The 18,312-nt window shown below is 37.5% G+C and overlaps 1 long non-coding RNA gene across 3 annotated transcripts in view; it reads right to left on the reverse strand.

Annotated features, from left to right (window-relative positions):
* The window catches only part of LOC101016867, a 123,524-nt gene that overhangs the window by 68,781 nt on the left and 36,431 nt on the right, over positions 1 to 18,312 (reverse strand). The gene's annotated exons all lie outside the window — the stretch shown is intronic.

The following is an 18,312-nucleotide window of genomic DNA, read 5'->3' on the forward strand; positions in this document are numbered from 1 at the left end:
TCGGAAAGAATAACAGTATGGAATGGTTAAAGATAGGGAAAAGTGTACACAATGAGATAAGAGTATATCAAAATTGGCTGGGCGCGGTGGCTCATGCCTGCAGTCCCAGCACTTTGGGAGGCTGAGGCAGGCAGATCACTTGAGGTCAGGAGTTTGAGACCAGCCTGGCCAAGATGGTGAAACCCTGTCTCTACTAAAAATACAAAAATTACCCAGGCATGATGGTGCACATCTATAATCCCAGCTAACTGGGAGGCTGAGGCATAAGAACCACTTGAACCTGGAAGGCAGAAGTTGCAGCAAGCCGGGATCGCGCCACTGCACTCCAGCCTGGGAGACAGAGTGAGACTCTGTCTCCAAAAAAAAAAAAAAAAAAAAGAGTATATCAAAATTATTTAAATGATGTAAGTCTCCATAGTCATATATTATATTCCAAGCATGAGATACAGAATTCATGTAGTTCTTAAAGATTTCAAATGACAGAATACAGAGAATGTAAGAAAAAATCTGTAATAGGTACAGTGGTTCCAGAAACTATGAAGTTTAACCTTACCTTGGAGAAAAACTCAAGTGTGGCTTATTAAACTGTTGGGAAAAATGATAAGGAAAATATAATCTTGGAGCATCAGGAAGGAAAAAGAGTCACTGAAAGAACACAAATATGAGTATATAAAATACACTATCTCCCATGAATTTTATAAATCATATTGACTATTGAAAAAAATTATAATGCTATCTGATACTGAATACGATGATATTTAAAAGCAGAAAACATAAAGGAATTTAAACAGCAGTAAGGTAAACACTTCATTGGAAGTAGTAAAATGTTGATAACACTGTGATAAGAAACATATGTATATTATTATACACAGAGGAGCCACTAAGGAATATATACAAAAAATACACTAAAAACAACATAAATCAGTTAAGATGGAAGCCTAAGAAATGTTCAAATAACCCAAAAGAAGGCAAAAAGAAACACAAAAAAGAAACAGAAGTAACAAAGAGAAAACAAAATGACAGACTTACGCCCTAAAATACTAATAATTACCTAAAATGTAAACTATCTAAAATCATTGATTAAAAGGCATAGATTGGAAAAGTGGATAGAAAAATATGTCTTAACCCTATGCTGTTTACATGAAAGTCACCTCAAATTCAACAATACAGGTAGGTTGAAATATATACCACACAATAAAAAAGAAGCTGTATTAATATACCTGATAAAGTACACTCAGATCAAGGAAAATTCACAGAAAATTACTAGGGGCAAAAAGGGATATTACATAATGATAAAAGGAGCAATCCACAAATAACTGAATGAAAAGGAAGATACAATAGATCAAAATATACGGGTTCAGCTAAAGTATTATTGAGAAGAACATTGATAATGCTAAATGTTCATGTCAGAAAAGATCTCAATTTAATAACCTAAGATGCTACCTCAAAAAACTAGAAAAAGAAAATTGCAAACTAAACCCAAAGCAAGCAAAAGGAAAATAGTAAATACATGAACAGAAATTAATAAAATTGAAAACAGAAAAACAATAGAGAAAATCGATGAAATCAAAAGCTGCTTGTTCAAAAAAATTAATAAAATTAGCACACCTCTAGCAAGAATGACTATATTTTTAAAAAAGAGGAGAAAAAGTTAGCAATATAAACAATGAAACAGAAAACACCACAACAGATCCTGCAGCCATTTAAAAAATGATAAAGGAATACTACAAAGTAGTGCTCATAAATTCAACAACTTTGAAAAAATATAACAATTCCCTAAACACCACGACTGCCAAATCTTGATTATGATGAAGTGAATAACCCTACAACCATTAAAGAAATGGAATCCATAACTTAGGAGCTTCCAAAAAAGAAATCTCCAGGCTAAATGGTTCCACTGGAAAATACTACCAAACACTTGAAGAATAATTAACACCAATTCTGCATAATCTCTTCCAGAAAGTAGGGAACACTTCTAAGCTCATTTATGAAGTATTGTCTGAATATCAAAAATCATACAAAGATAGAATTAACCCAAAAACCATAGACTAATATCACTCATAAAATTTACACGTAAAAATCCCCAACAATATAAGCAAAAAAAAAAAAAAATCCTCAAATTGAGTAATATATAAGAAGAACTAAACACCATGACAAGCTTACTCCAGGTATAAAAGGTTGTTTCAGCATTTGAAAATTAATGAATGCAATCCCCCATACTAATACCTAAAGATGAAAAATTACCTGTTCATATCAATTGATGTATAAAAAGCATTTGACCAAAAAGAGAGAAAAAATACCTCTCAGCAAGTTAGGAATAGAGTAGTATACTACCTTTATTTAATAAAGAACATCCACAAAAAACCTACAGCTAACAACACTCATAGTACCCTTACAATCATTCCAAAGAAACTAAAATAATCAGGTATAATTTTATCAATTTTATCAAAACATGCACAAGATCTGTATGCAGAAAATTATTAAGTGCTGATGAAAGAAACCAAAGATCTACATAAAAAGATATACATACTCTGTTCATAGTTTGAGGATTTAACATAGTAAAGATGTCAATTCTCCCCCAGTTGATTTATAGGTATCTTAGTCCATTCCAGCTGCTATAACAAAATACCATAGACTGGAAGGCTTATCAGCAATAGAAATGTATTTCTCACGGTTCTAAAGAGAAGGAGTTTCAAGATCAAGGTGCTGGCAGATCTGTTGTTTAATGAGGACCCACTTCCCAGTTCACAGATGACCATCTTTTTGCTATGTTTTCACATGGTAGAAGGGGAGAGGGAAATCTATGAGGTCTCTTTTATAAGAGTGCTAATCCAATTCATGAAGGCTCTACCTTCATGGGCTAACCATTTCCCAAAGGACCTACTGCCAAATATCATCACATTAAGGATCTGATTTCACCACATAAATTCTGGAGGGGCATAAACATACAGTCTACAGCATTCTGCTTTTGACCTCCTTCCCCAAAATTCATGTTTTTCTTATGTGCAAAACACATTTGTTCCACCCTAACAGCCCCAAAAGTCAAAGCTTATCTCAGCTACAACTTTAAAGTCTAAGTCCAAAGTCTCACCAAAATATCATCTAAATTAGATATGGAAGAGACAAAAGGTCTAATTCAACCTGGGCAAACTTCTCTCCACTTGTGAACCTGTGAAACCAACATTTTATGTGCTTCCAAAATGCAATGGTGGGACAGGCATAGGATAGGCATTCCTATTCCAAAGGGAGCAATAGGCAAGTAGTGACAGGTCTCAAGTCCAAAATCCAGTGGAGTTAATTCCATTAGACCTTAAAGCTTGAGAATAATCTTCTTTGGCTGTATGCTGTAACCTCAAGATCCACTGGAGCAGAGGTCCTACCCAGTAGACACACTTGAACAGTGTTCCTGTCCACAAAGCTTTGCCAGGCAGGGGGACCCCAAGACTCCATGTAGCACTGCTCCTATGGCTTTAGGTGGCCCTGTCTCACCCAGCAGCTCTGTACCTTGGCCCCCATCCCCATGGCTGTTCTCTGCCTGGGCCCTGTGCCTCAGCTGGGAGGCCTGATCCTTTGAAATCTAGGTAGGAACAACATGGCCCCACAGCTTTGCTGGGTGCAGCCATACCACACCAGGGCCCTCCAGAGCCACATGTGGAGCAGCTGAGGAGCATGGGCACTGGAGTGAAGTGAGCAGAGCCTGCAATGTGAGGAGGCACCAGGCAGGGTACACTGTGATCCTTCATGTGCCAATGGCCTCTACACTGTGATGGGAGTGGCAGCTCTGATGATCTCTGAACTGCCTTCAGAGTCATTCTTCCATTTTCTCGAACAGCTCCTGACTTCTGTTTAAAGAGCTAACAAATCTCCTTATCAAACAGTCATTTGGCCATACCCTTTGTGTTCTTTCTTGAACATGCTTTTTCTATTTTTACAATATGAATAGGCTAAGAATTTCCCAAGCCTTTATGTTCTGATTTCTTTTTAATTAACAATTCTGCCTTTAAGTCATTTCTCTCTTCTTCCATTTTACCATAAATTGTCAGGAAAAAGCAGGTCACTTCTCAACACTTAGGAATTTCCTCAGCCAAAATACCCAATTTCTTCACTCACAGGTTATACCTTCCACAGAATACTAGAACATGAGCACAATTCAACCAAGTTCTTTGCCACTTTATAACAAGAATGACCTTTACTCCATTGCTCAATAACATATTCCTCATTTCCATGTGAGATCTCAACAGAATGGCCTTCACCATCTATTTCCACCAACACTCTCTAAGGCTCTCTTCTTTTCTTTCTGAGCCTTTACTAGAATCATCCTTATCAGTCTGTTCACAGCAATGCAGGCTCTTTCTAGTATGCATGTCAAAACTCTTCCAGCCTCTACCCATTACCCAGTTCCAAAGCCACATGCATACTTTTTGGTATTTGTAACAGCACTACCCCCACTCCTAAGTATCAATTTCTCCCTCAGTCCATTCAGACTGCTATAACAGAATACCATAGATTACGTGGCTTATCAACAACAGAAATTTATTTCTCACAGTTCTGGATGTTGGGAAATCCAAGATCAAGGTGCCAGCAGAGTAGGAGCCCTCTTCCTGGTTCATAGACAGCCATCTTCTCACTGTGTCTTCACATGGCAGAAGAGGCAAGAGAAGCTTCTGGGGCCTCTTGTATATAGACACCCATCTCACTCATGAGGCCTCCACCATCATGACCTAATCCCCTCCAAAATACTGGTGAGAACCGAGATATAGACCCATACAAATACGCTCAATTGGTTATTTACAATGGTACAAAAGCAATTCAATGGGAGAAGGGTAGTCTTTTCAACAAATGGCCTTAGAGCAATTGGACATTCATAAACAAAAAAAAATGAACCCCAACCTAAACCAACCTAATGGAGAAAATCATCTGAATCTAGAGCTAGACAAAGAGTTCTCAGACTTGACACCAAAAGCACAACCCATAAGAGGAAAAACTGATAAACTGGACCGATTCAAAATTAAACATTCTTGCTCTTTGAAATACCATTTTAAGAGAATAAAAAGACAAGCTATAGACTGGGAGAAAATTTTCCAAAGCACACATCCAACAAAGGACTGGTATTTAGAATATATGAAGAACTCTCAAAACAACAAACAATTCAATTAGAAATGGAAAAAAGACACACACGGAGACATTTCACTGAAAAGGATATACAGATGACAAATAACACAAGAAAAAAAATGTTCAAATCATTAGCCATTAAAGAAATACAAATCAAAACTACAATGTGATATCATTACATACCTATCAAAATGGATAATTTTTTTTAAAAGTCTTAACATCAAATGCTGGCAAGGATATAGAGAAACTAGATCACTTATAATTACTGCTGGGGAAATCTGAAAAACACTTTGGCAGTTTCTTTAAGAACTAAGTATGTAATTATCACACATACCAGCAATTGCATTCTTGGGCATTTATCTCAGAGGAACAAAAATTTATATTCACACAAAAACTTGTACACAATGTATTCATGTTCATAATAGCCCCAAACTGGAAACAACCCAGAGGTCCTTCAACAGGTTAATAGTTACACAAATTGTGGTACATATTCATACCACGGAATACTACTCAGCAATAAAAAGGAACCAATTATTGATATACACAATAATTTGGATGATTATCCACAGAATTCTACTTTGTGAAAAAACTCTATATACTGTATGATTCCATTTATATAACATTCATGAAACAACAAAATTATAGAAACAAAGAAAAGATTAGGGGTTACCAGGAGCTAAGGATGAGGTTATGAAGGGGAAGCAAAGAGGAAATAGGTATGTTCACATAAAGGCAACACCAGGGATCTTTGTGGTGGTGGAAATACTCTCTATCTTGACTGGAGTGGTAGATACACAAACACACATGAGATAAAATTGCATAGAACACAATACACAAACACAAAGGAGTACAAATAAAACTAGGGAGATCCAAATAGGATGGATAAACTACATCAATGTCCATTTCCTGGTTATGATAATAGACTATAGTTTGCAAGATGTTACCATTGGGGAAAACTGAGTAAAGGGTACATAGGATCACGCTGCATTACTTCTTACAACTGCATGTGATAAAATCTCCAATTACCTTAAAATAAAAAGTTTAATTTTAAAGAATACCTAATGTATATATAAACCACTTAGCACAGTGTTTAGCCTAGAAAAAAAAAAAAAAAAAAAAGTTAGCTATTATTGTTTTTCACCAGCATGTTCAACTCTGGAAACAGCAATTCAAGACAACTGTAAACACCAGAAAACCTTGATGAGGGGGACCTTCTTGACCTCTGCAAACCATGTTAATACTTGGGGATTGAAGAAATTAGAATCATTTACCATGGAGTATGGAAGACTAAAGGAAACATATCAGTCATTAAAAGAGCTGAAATAGTAGAAGCAACATACTCTATTAATTCCTAGAGCCACATTGGGGCCATTTCAAGAGAAATTTTTATTTTTTGGTATAAAAATAAAACTACAACCATTCAAGCTGGCTCTTAACTAAAAAGTTTATCTTGAAAAATTTGCAATAAACCCCACTGGATTCATTAGATAGGGACACAAATCAGGGCTTTCTCAGTGCAAACACCAGAGAACATGTATATGGTCCTGGCCAATGCCCATCATTCAGAGATGGCTGGGAGGAGATTCAAGCTTAGAGTCACAATCTGAAACCTTAAAGATCACTTGCAATCATGATTCTCTGATTCTACATGACAAAAATCAGAAAACTTTGGTAAAGCTACAGAGTTATATCTAAAATTTTAAAGTAAGGGAAGGGTGCATGGGGTTGGCAATAAAACTTTTGAAAAAATGAGTTTTTTTAAAGTGAACTATAAATATTATAGTTCAATTCAGTATTATATATTCCAGTTATGTAGTTACTGGGGCCAAAAGCAATTGATTAAAATATTAGCATCTTGAAAAGTAACCAGATACTAAAGCAACAAAAAATAAATACTAGCCACTTAGCTCCTAAAGGAATTATGGTTTTCAGTTAGTGAGTGATCGCATAGCCTTTCATGATCTTGTAATAAAAGTACTCATACAGGCATAAGTCACAACTACGATCAGGCTTTGAAGCCCATAGTATCTCGTCAGACTATATAATGGGGATATTTATTATCTGCCCAAAGGAGCTGATAGGATTCTTGAATGTTTTAGTCATGTTTCAACACTCAGGCCTGCGTAATCATATCCCGACAATTAAGCAAATGAGAATTCTCACACTTTAAAAGCTGGTATATTAGTAGCTCTTAATATTTATTACACAAGTATATGTATTACTAGATTCTAGAGCTAATAAAGATGGTTTTAATACTTCCAACTAGTATTTTCAATGTTCAGTAAGGTAATCAATTTGTCCAATTTTAAGCAGCATAGCTCCATAAATGAGGTATTTGGCATGGAACCTGATTTGAAATGCATTCTTATCTCAAGTGATTGAATAGTTGTAATGAACATTTATAATTTGTGGTATATTATAGAAGGAAGTGGATTGAATTTCTCTATCAAAATTATGCATGGTTCAAAATCTTTTGTGCTCTAACACATAGAAACTGGCAGACAAATGCAATTACATTAAATGTGCTGTCATCCAGAACATCTGAAGAATGCTATTTATCCAATCTTATCAATTTAAGCTTATTCTGCTACCATAGCTGAGTACAAATACCAGGCCATGACCATCACATTAATACCATGAGGCTATACCAAATGCCATTTCTAGAAATCAATGGAGAGAATTTTACTGGGTCCAGGCTATTTCACTAGAAGGCAATTGTCAAATCAATCTGTGTCTAACTTAATTTGTAACTTGATTTATACCTACAATGTTTGCAGATTAGACAACCATTTATTTGCAGAAAAACGGACCTTTCAATAAATAGTATTATCACTTTTCACAGAAATTAACACATTATTTCCAAAATATATAAATTATTCAGTAGATTAATAAAGGAGAGTACCTTCTTTGCAGATAAGCAATTTCAGTGAAGATATTACTTATGACAATTCTGTGACATTTAGAAATTCCTGCACTTATTAGAATATACAAGTTGTAAATTTACACTAAATGATCTCATTATTGTATGTAGGGTGCAGTTTACTTAAAGATAGATATTATTCATGAAATAGCATGCTAGTTTAGCTTTGAAATCATCTCTAATGTAAATAAAGTTAATTGTTTTTTAAAAGACAAATATGTCGCTCATTTCACATACCAAGACTGTGTATTGTCATTATAAACTTGAATAATGTTAAGCTGTACTTTTTAAAACTAAAGTTCTTCATGTGCTTTGCCCCAGATGATGAAAACCAACTTCTGTCCTCAGATTTAAAACTGAGAGCACAGGCAATTAAAAAAATTCTGTATTTTCTTTTTATTGCTTAGAACCTAAGCAATAAAAAAAATTAATTTCTCATCAACTTCATTTACCATTTTACATTTAAAATTGAATATAAATGTAATAACTAGCTATAAGTTGATTTTATTTGTTTTTGTCACCCAAAAGATATCATTAGAATTAGCTGATTTTTTTTTTAATTACAGTGAAAGTGGCTTTCACATTGGGCTGAAGTTATAGACCAAGAACAGCTACATCTTTTTGAAAATACTATTTTGAAGTTTTCCAACTTGGTCAGGTGATCTCTGCCCCTTCCCAACCGTCAATATGCACAGGAGCAGATTAGAAAATGGGGTCAACTCTGTTCACTGAAAGAACAGTTACATTCAGTCACCATTTGCTATACCCGCATCTTCACCCACAATTATTTTCAACTCTCTTAAGCCATTTTTTGCCCCTACCACCACTGAATGTCCTTTGACAAGGATGAAAATGACTAACCTCATCATCAGTATGCATCTCACTTCTCCTCTCTATAAATGAACATTGTAGAAGACTCCTTTCTACTTGGAACTCTTCTTTGAACTTGCAAAACACCACCTTCGTTTATTTCTTCTTACTCTTTGGTAATTCCTTCTCCATCTCTTCTCTGAGCTGCTTTCATTTTTCTCAACTCCTTAGTGTTAATGGGTCCCCACAAGTCTAGCCCTGGATTTCTTCTCAACCTTCTTGGATAATATCATTAACTTCTAAGCCTTCTATCACCATATATATAGTTCCCAGGCTTTCTTCTCCCATTTATTTACGAAATATTTATGAGCACTTTCTATATACGTCTTTCCTCTGGGTGACGGGCATTAGGTCATATGCTGTCACCTGCCTCTTTCAAAGGCATCACAAATCCAACATCTCAAAAATAATACTTTTAGCTAAAATCTGCTTGCTCTTAGATTTCTTTTCGTGGAAGCTGGTGCCACCCATTCATCCAGACCCCAACAGAATTAACCTAGTTTCTTCTTTCTCATGTCCACCAGTGAGTGAGCAGTCAATTTGATCTCCTTTATGTTTTTTATTTGTTGTTTCTTCTTTGCTCCTGCAGTATCTTACTATTTCTGTTGTTTCTGAAACTTGCTGTGTCTACTTTCAAAACCTTCCAATTCATCTTCCACAGTACTATTTTGCAAAAACATCCATTCAATATGTTGTTTACTGCTATAGTGTGAATGCCCCCTCCCAAACTCATGTTGAAATTTAATTGCTATTGTGATGATATTAAGAGGTGGGACCATCAAGAGATTACAAGGATATGAGGGCTCTGCCCTCATGAACGAATTAATGTTGTTTTGCAAGAGCGGGTTCATTATCATGAGAGTCCATTGTTATAAAAGTAAGTTCAGCTCATGGAGATAGAGAATAGAAGGATGGTTACCAGAGGCTGGGAAGAGCAGTAGTGGAGGAGGTGGGTGTGATTAATGAGTACAAAAAAAAAAAAAATAGAAAGAATGGGACAGGCGCGGTGGCTCATGCCTGTAATCCCAGCACTTTGGAAGGCCGAGGCAGGTAGATCACTTGAGGTCAGGAATTTGAGACCAGCCTGGCCAATATGGTGAAAACCCCGTCTCTACTAAAAACACAAAAAACTAGCCGAGCGAGGTGGCGGGAGCCTGTAGTTCCAGCTACTCAGGAGGCTGAGGCAGGAGAATGGCGTAAACCCGGGAGGCGGAGCTTGCAGTGAGTTGAGATCCGGCCACTGCACTCCAGCCTGGGCGACAGAGAGAGACTCCGTCTCAAAAACAAACAAACAAACAAAAAATACAAAAATAAGCCAGACATGGTGGCAGGCGCGTGTAGTCCCAGCTACTCAAGAGGCTGAGGTAGGAGAATCATTTGAACCTGGGAGGTGGAGGTTGCAGTGAGCCAAGATCATGCCACTGCACTCCAGCCTGGGTGACAGAGCAAGACCAAGAAAGAAAAGAGAAGAGAGCAGAGAAGGAGGGGAGGGAAGGGGAGGGGAGGGGAGGGGAGGGGAGAGAATAAGTAAGACCTAGTATTTTGATAGCACAACAGGGGGACTATAGCCAATAATAATTTAATTGTACATTTTAAAGTAACTGAAAGAGTATAACTGGATTGTTTGTAACACAAAGGATAAATGTTTGAGGGGGTAGCTATCCAATTTTCCATGATGTGATTATTACACATTGCATGCCTATACCAAAATATCTCCTGAACCCCATAAATATATACACCTACTATATACCCACAAAATTTTTTTTGAAAAGGCAAGTTTGACCCTCTTCTGCTGGTTTGCTCTCACTTTCTCTTGCCTTTCTGCCTTCTGGTATGGGATGGTGCAGCAGAAAGATCATCACCATATGCCAGTGCTATGCTCTTGGATTTCTCAGACTCTAGGACAATAAGCCAAATAAATTTCTGTTCCTTAGAAACTATCCAGTCTGTGGTATTCTGTTACAGCAACATACAATGCGTTAAGACACTTGCTGATCATATTATTTATGAAAGCCTCAGAAAAACATCTAAACCCCTTAGCAAAATATGGAAGACATTTCATTGCTAGTTGTAGGAAATAATAGCTACACTTTATCAGTGCTTACTGCATGCCATTGTGCTAAAGCTCTAAAAACACAATTTATTGTTTATTTTCAAAAATTCTGTGAGAAAGAGGGTGGAATCATTATCCCCATTTTAAACATGATGAAATAGAGAATCTGAGAAATGAAATAATTGCTTAAAGTCACAAGCTACTAAGTGTCAGATCTGAGGTTCACCCAAATCTCCTGTCTCCCAGGTCCATGCTCTTAATCACAGTGCTGGACGACCTCCCTTGTTGCTCCAGTTCCATCACTTGCCAGTACTCTCCATTTTAGCCATGGCAACTCCTTTGGAAGATCCCAATATGCTTATCCAGGCTGCCACCCAGAATGTCTTTTCTTACTTGTACTCTTGTAGAAAACACTGACTCCTCTCAAGCACTTTATAAGGAATCGTTTCTAAATCAGCTCTGAAAGCAATTTCTAAGAACTTTCTAAAATGCCACAAGCAGTAATAGGCTTTGGTGTCATTTCATAGCCTCCTGATGTATATGATATTCGGGGGCAGCTCTTACTTGGCACAAATAGAGACAGAACATTTCTTAAAGGAGCCCCATTAATTTATATTTTTAACTCGTAAAGTAGTTAATAATTCTGGCCAATAGCTTTGGCAGATGATAACAGCACAGGCAAATAGCCTTCAAAAATGAACACATATACATTTATACACTTACAAAAGTAAATGTGAACTAATTTGGGGGCTACTATATGCAAGCAAAAGAACATTATCTTTGGAGTCAGACCCACTTGGATTTAAAATTTTCTACCACTTACCATATATGTATTCTAGGGTGTGATACTTAGCCCTCTAAGCCTCAGTTTTTCCATTTTTAAAATAGGAGGGAAATGACTAGATCATAGGGCTTTGTGAGCATTAAATGAGAAAATGCTTATAAAGATCCCAACGTGGCTCCCGGAAGAGAAACATTTTAGTTGCTTTCCAAACCTCATTTCTCCCCTTTCCTCAGTGCTGCAACTCAAAAACGCCAGCATCAACTATACTATAGACTCTTTAATGAGATCTCATGGGACAACCAAAATATGTCATGTCTACTATTTTACTGTACCCTGAAAAAAATCTAGACTGCCACATTTAGTGACTGGAGATGGCAGGAAGTTGAAGGGTTCATTCAAAAAGACCTGGTAGATCTTTTTTATGAAAAGCTGTCAAATATCACGACATCTCCTACTCATGATCAATTTATATCTGCATTACTACAATGGAAGAATCCTCTGCTTCATAGAAGCATTGAAGATAACCCAGACACTCTTAGAAAAACATTGGTGGGTGATCCTATGCCATTCATTAAGCACTCTTCTGCACAGAGCCTGTGGTGGACACCACACAGGCAGTTAACAGAGCTTTTCTCCATGAACTTGAAGTATGTAATTAAATGAGAGAGAGGAGAGAGAGACAGAGAGAGACAGAAAGAGAGAGAGAAAGAGAAGCAGTCTCCCCGGCTTTGTCTCCTAACTTGAAAGTATTCTGGGTGGTAACAACCAGCAGGACTTCTGGCAGAAGTGGTGGAATCTTTGGGAGTTCGGAAGCACCAAATCGAGACTAGTATGTATGACTGTGTGGCAGCTGCAAGCCCCACACAATGAGCATGTTGGCAAGTCATGCAGAAAATAGAGCCAGGAATAATACTGAGCAGCAGCAGAGCCTCTAAACCTGACCATTCCTCCACATATTTTAAACATATGTTTAGGCCAGCAGGGGTCACAGGGACAGCTGAAAAGCCCCTTCCGAAGCTGTCAGAGACAACATTTGTAAAGGCCTCTTGATGCCTGAAAGTGCCAATAAGGGTGTTTTCCTCTCATGCGAGCATGAAATGTGCCTGAGAGAATGCAGCATATAGACCCAGAGGGTGCAAGAAACGCAACCAAGAGACCAGGATATTTCCCTTGGGCCAGGCCGCCAGTCCGACTCCTGCTACAGCCACAGAAGCCGAGAACTAGGCTGTCCCATTTCCCCACAAGTCCCTTAGGGAAACACGGAACTGTAGCTGGAACAGCTCAGCTTCCAAGCTCTAAACAAAACACCAGGCCATTTGACTTACATAGCATATCTCAATAAACATGATTTAGAATGCATAATTTGGTATTGCTAAACTATATAATCAAATAAATTCCTGTTACTGGCAAAAGAGCAGGAGCACCACAGGAGTAACTGCATAGAGAGTTTACAATAAGTGTGTCTCTGCAAGCTTACTGAATGATCACTTTCCTTATTTGGCCCTTTCTTTTGCTAAAATATTTTGCAAAATAATAATACACCATTGTGCTGGCCCTATTAATATAATAACTGTACAATCTTACCTTAAAAAGAAACTTGGCCAAAAACAAATGAAATCACTTAAAAAATAAAGCAATCTTTTTTTCTTTTCTTTTCTTTTTTTGAGACGAGTGCTCACTCTGTCACACGGGCTGGAGTGCAATGGCGTGATCTTGGCTCACTGCAACCTCCACCTCCTGAGCTCAAGTGATTCTCCTGTCTCAGCCTCCTGAGTAGCTGGGATTACAGGTGCCCACCACCACACCCACCTAATTTTTGTATTTTTAGTAGAGACGGGGTTTTACCATGTTGGTCAGACTGATCTCAAACTCCTAACCTCAGGTGATCCACCTGCCTCAGCCTCCCAAAGTGCTGGGATTACAGGCGTGAGCCACCGCGTCTGACCCATTCCTTCTAAATAATTTAAAGTGAAATGGATATGTCATAAAAATTCACAGCTACAAGTGACACCAAGTCAGTACCCATATCTCTGAATGAAAGATCCAGTGTCACATTTTAACAAACTAGCACAGAATAATATTGCAAAGACAGATTTTGAAATCCAAAAATCTGTTATGCTGACTTCATAATGAAAAGTTCCTTCTTAGAGTACTTATAAGTAACCATAAATTCAGCTATTATAGAAATCACTGGAAACCCAAGCCTCTTGCCTCTTGCCAATCACAATATCATTGCCCTGTTTAATGTTGTATAGGTGACACCCAAAATTTAGTCTCTCAAGCTAAAGGGAGGGCAATTATTCTTAGAATCCAGTAAAGTGATTTTGAAAAGCTAAGAGAAACTTCCCTGGGGAGACACAGACATGAGATTAAAGTCAAACCCACACAAGGAATTTAACAAGATCTCACAAGTCAGAGCATAAAATTTCCTACAGATGGATATGTTACTTTGCAGGACTGTAGTAATCATTTCACTATGTACAATATTTGCTATGTATATCAAAACATCATGTTGTATACCTTAAATACATGTATACAATTAAAAAAAAAAAAAAGTTGGCCAGGCATGGTGGTTCATACCTGTAATCCCAGCACTTTGCAAGGCCAAGGCAGGTGGATCACTTGAGGTCAGGAGTTTGAGACCAGACTGGCCAACATGGTGAAACCCTGTCTCAACTAAAAATACAAAAATTAACCAGGCGTGGTGGTAGGTGCCTGTAATCCCAGCTACTTGGGAGGCTGAGGCATGAGAATCACTTGAACCCGGGAGGTGGAGGTTGCAGTGAGCTGAGATCGCACCACTGCACTCCAGCCTGGGTGACAAGAGCAAGACTCAGTCTCCAAAAAAAAAAAAAAAAAGAAGACACAGTTTCCGACAGTGCAGTACTATGGTTCTATCAATAGCACCTCAAGAATAAAAGGTGAGTGTAATGATTGGTCCTGAAAAAAGCCTGAAAATGTGAGAATGTATACCCAAAGAGCAAGGATACCAAATGTACATTTATTTCACCGGAACTTTTTTTAAAGAGTGGGTTTCCAGTCTGAATCACCTCTTGGGTTACTAAATTGCATAAATTTATCAAACACATTTTCAATTATTGTGCTATATTTACCTCTTTCAAATTTAAAAAAGTATTCCTACTCCTCACATTCTAAAATATAATAACTAAATATATTATCCTTTCCAGTGCTTTTATTGATTGATTGATTTTTTTCCATTTTAACATTCTTCTGTGAGTCTTTCAAAACTGGAAAAAAAAAAAAAAAAAAAGGCGTACCCTAGTGCTTAAAGCTAAGCTCTCTGGGTTCCAGTCCCAACTCTGGCACTACTGATTAGATGGAGTCCTTGAGCAGGTAACTTTACCTCTCTGTACTTCAAACCCCTTACAATTAAAATAGGGTCATAATAACAGCTTTTAGTATTGTTGTAAGGACTTTCAACAGGTTGAAACATGCAGAACTTCAGGAACAGCACCTGCTACATCATTACATTCACTATGCTATGATCATTATGAATGCTGATCTTTTACATCTGGTCTTAAAATGGGCAGTATTTTCTGGAGAATGAATCTCTTCTACTTGTTCATTTTACCTATTATTACCATGTTTAGCCTGGCTAGATCTCAAAAAAAAATTTAGTTTCAACAGATCATTTGGAGGCCAAATGTATAAAGAGTTAACTCAATTAGGAGAATCTGCTCCAACCAGGCAAAAGATAAGCAAAGGGAAGGATGAACATGTGCTATGATGGCTGGCTGCTTAAAGAGAAGAGCCAAACGAGTCTGAATAGAAATATTAGCAGACAAGAAAGCTCTATTTTCTGATATTATTCCAAATAAACACCGGAAAGTTTTTTTTCCCTTGAAGAATCCAAGAATGGCTTAGAAAATTGTCACATTTCATCATATTACAGTATTTGTTACTAAGCAAAATATTTTCTAGTGATGAATAACACTAGAAGTTACCAGAGAAGCTCTCTCCTCAGAACTACAAAATTTTTCTTTCTTATAATTCACAAATGTTTCAATAATATTGTTTTTTTTTTAACTCTTGGATTTACTGTCCTGTAGAGAATAGCATGTTTTCTCCGTGTCTCATCAGGATGGTGGGAACAGCAGCCACTGGAAATTCTGCCCACAAATATTCATAAACATACCATCCTGATATAGATATACCCTTCACAGTTGTCAAAGCACCTTCACTTACATTATCTCATGTAATCTTCACAATGATGAAACAGGAGGGGGGAGGTATATTTTTCCAATAAAAGAGAAACTGAAGCCCAGATAGATGGTTTCTCTGGTTTCTGATGCAATTGCTTCCTCTACCAATGTGTTCCCAAGACAGACCATGAACCTTACTCCAGGCTGCACTCATGATCACTACACAAACTTCAGGCAGTGTTATTACTGTCCCCCACCTGTGATCTATCTCCCTATTTCATCTCAGTGACAAAACTTCCTGGCCTATGTAGCTCATTAAACCTTAACCCAATGCCAGCGTTCCCAAAGTAAGACTGTCAGGGGGGATTTAACCTAAGTCTTTCCACCAATTTATTGTTAGTTACATACATTTGCCCCAACAGATTTTGACATTGGAAACCAAAATAACAATAACAATAATAATAGCAACTCTCAGGTAGCAGTATGATAGACTTTTTGTTTACATTATATTTATCCTCAAAACAACCCTAAAAGGTAAATTATTAGTATTCTTATTTTATACATGAAGAAACTGGGTCTCCAGGAAGTTGAGAACTTTAGTGGGGCCACAGAGCTGGTGGTGATTATGTCAGATTTGAAAGCTAACTTCAGCTGTATTCAACGTGCACCCACTTTTCATAATGGTGCATTGTTTTAAATCTCTGAATTCCCAATATCTGGCATGATGTCTACCACGTTGTTACTGCTCATTGACAGTGTTAGTAATTAAAGACAGAACCAATGTATTAGTCTGTTCTCACACTGCTGATAAAGACATACCCAAGACTGGGTAATTTATAAAGGAAAGAGGTTTAATGGACTCACCATTTCACATGGCAGGGGAGGCCTCCCAATCATGGCGGAAGACAAATGTAGAGCAAAGGGACGGCTTACATGGTGACAAGCAAGAGAGAGTTCGTGTAGAGAAACTCCCCTTTATGAAACCATCAGATCATGAGACTTATTCACTATCACGAGAACAGCATGGGAAAAATCCACCCACATGATTCAATTACTTCCCACCAGGTCCCTCCCATGATATGTGGGAATTATGGGAGCTGCAGTTCAAGATGAGATTTGGGTGGGGACACAGCCAAACCATATCAACCAAAATGAGATGTACATTCTCCTGACTGCATTGGAAATCTCAGTTTTCCTAGTTGATACTCACTGCCAGTTTTCTGTCCTGTGGGAGCTATCTTGCATTCCTTCCTCTTAATTCCGTGGCCTGGAGGAGTTAGTGTTGTGTATTCTACACTGCTGCTGCCAAAAAATTGCCCTTCACCAGCCCTGAGCATCCTCTGCTGAGGCACACTTGCTCCCTTATGCACTTTCCTACATCTTTATCACTACCATCTGGTGAGCTCCAGGACACCTCCTCAATTCCTTAATAGCTCTAGCACCTAAGACAAAAATCTACAGCTCCTCATCTGCCACCACAGTTTTCTTGACCTTCTCAATGTCAAACAACTACAACCGTGATCCACTTCACCCACTTTGCAGACTATCATCTCTTGGAAATGCCCCAGCTTGACAGTTTTCATCTATCTATTTCCCTTCTCTGGCCTCCACCACTCATCTCTCCTTTATTGAACCTGATCATTTTTCTTCTACTTTCTTCAACAATCTGCAGCCTAATAAACCAATCTCCTGCTTCCCTCACACCTTTGCTCTTTCCTTCACCACAACTCTATTCCCTCTAGTACAAATCTGCTCAATCTTTCATCACCTACAAAATCTTTCCCATAAGCCTACTCAAAATCAATTGTTCTTCTATATCTGCCCTTAATACTTGTCCATTTAGTTGAAACTTATAATCTAAGTAAGTCCATATGTAGAAATTTAGCCTTGTAGAAATTTACTCCAAAACTATACAAAAAGGCATAAAAATACAATTACAGGTATGACATCTGCATCTTTCTGTGAAAATGCTTCAAATATCAGGAAAAAATGATGACATAACAGTATCTCTTCACATTAGCAACTTGTTATCCAAATACAAGCAGATCAGGATAACTAGCCAGCCATATGCAGAAGATTGAAACTGGACCACTTCCTTACACCACAAACAAAAATCAACTCAAGATGGATTAAACACTAAATGTAAAACCTAAAACTATAAAAGACCTGGAAGATAACCTAGGAAATGCCATTCTGTACATCGGCGCTGGCAGAGATTTCATGACAAGCATGCCAAAAGCAACTACGACAAAAAAAAAATTGACAAATGAGACCTAATTAAACTAAAGAAATTCTGCACAGCAAATGAAACTATCAACAGAGTAAACAGACAAGGTACAGAATGAGAGAAAATATTTGCAAACTATGTATCCAACGAAGGTCTAATATCCAGAACCTATAAGGAATTTAA

This window comes from Papio anubis, chromosome 2, assembly GCF_008728515.1.
Source record: "Papio anubis isolate 15944 chromosome 2, Panubis1.0, whole genome shotgun sequence".
NCBI classification, from domain to species: Eukaryota; Metazoa; Chordata; class Mammalia; order Primates; family Cercopithecidae; genus Papio; species Papio anubis.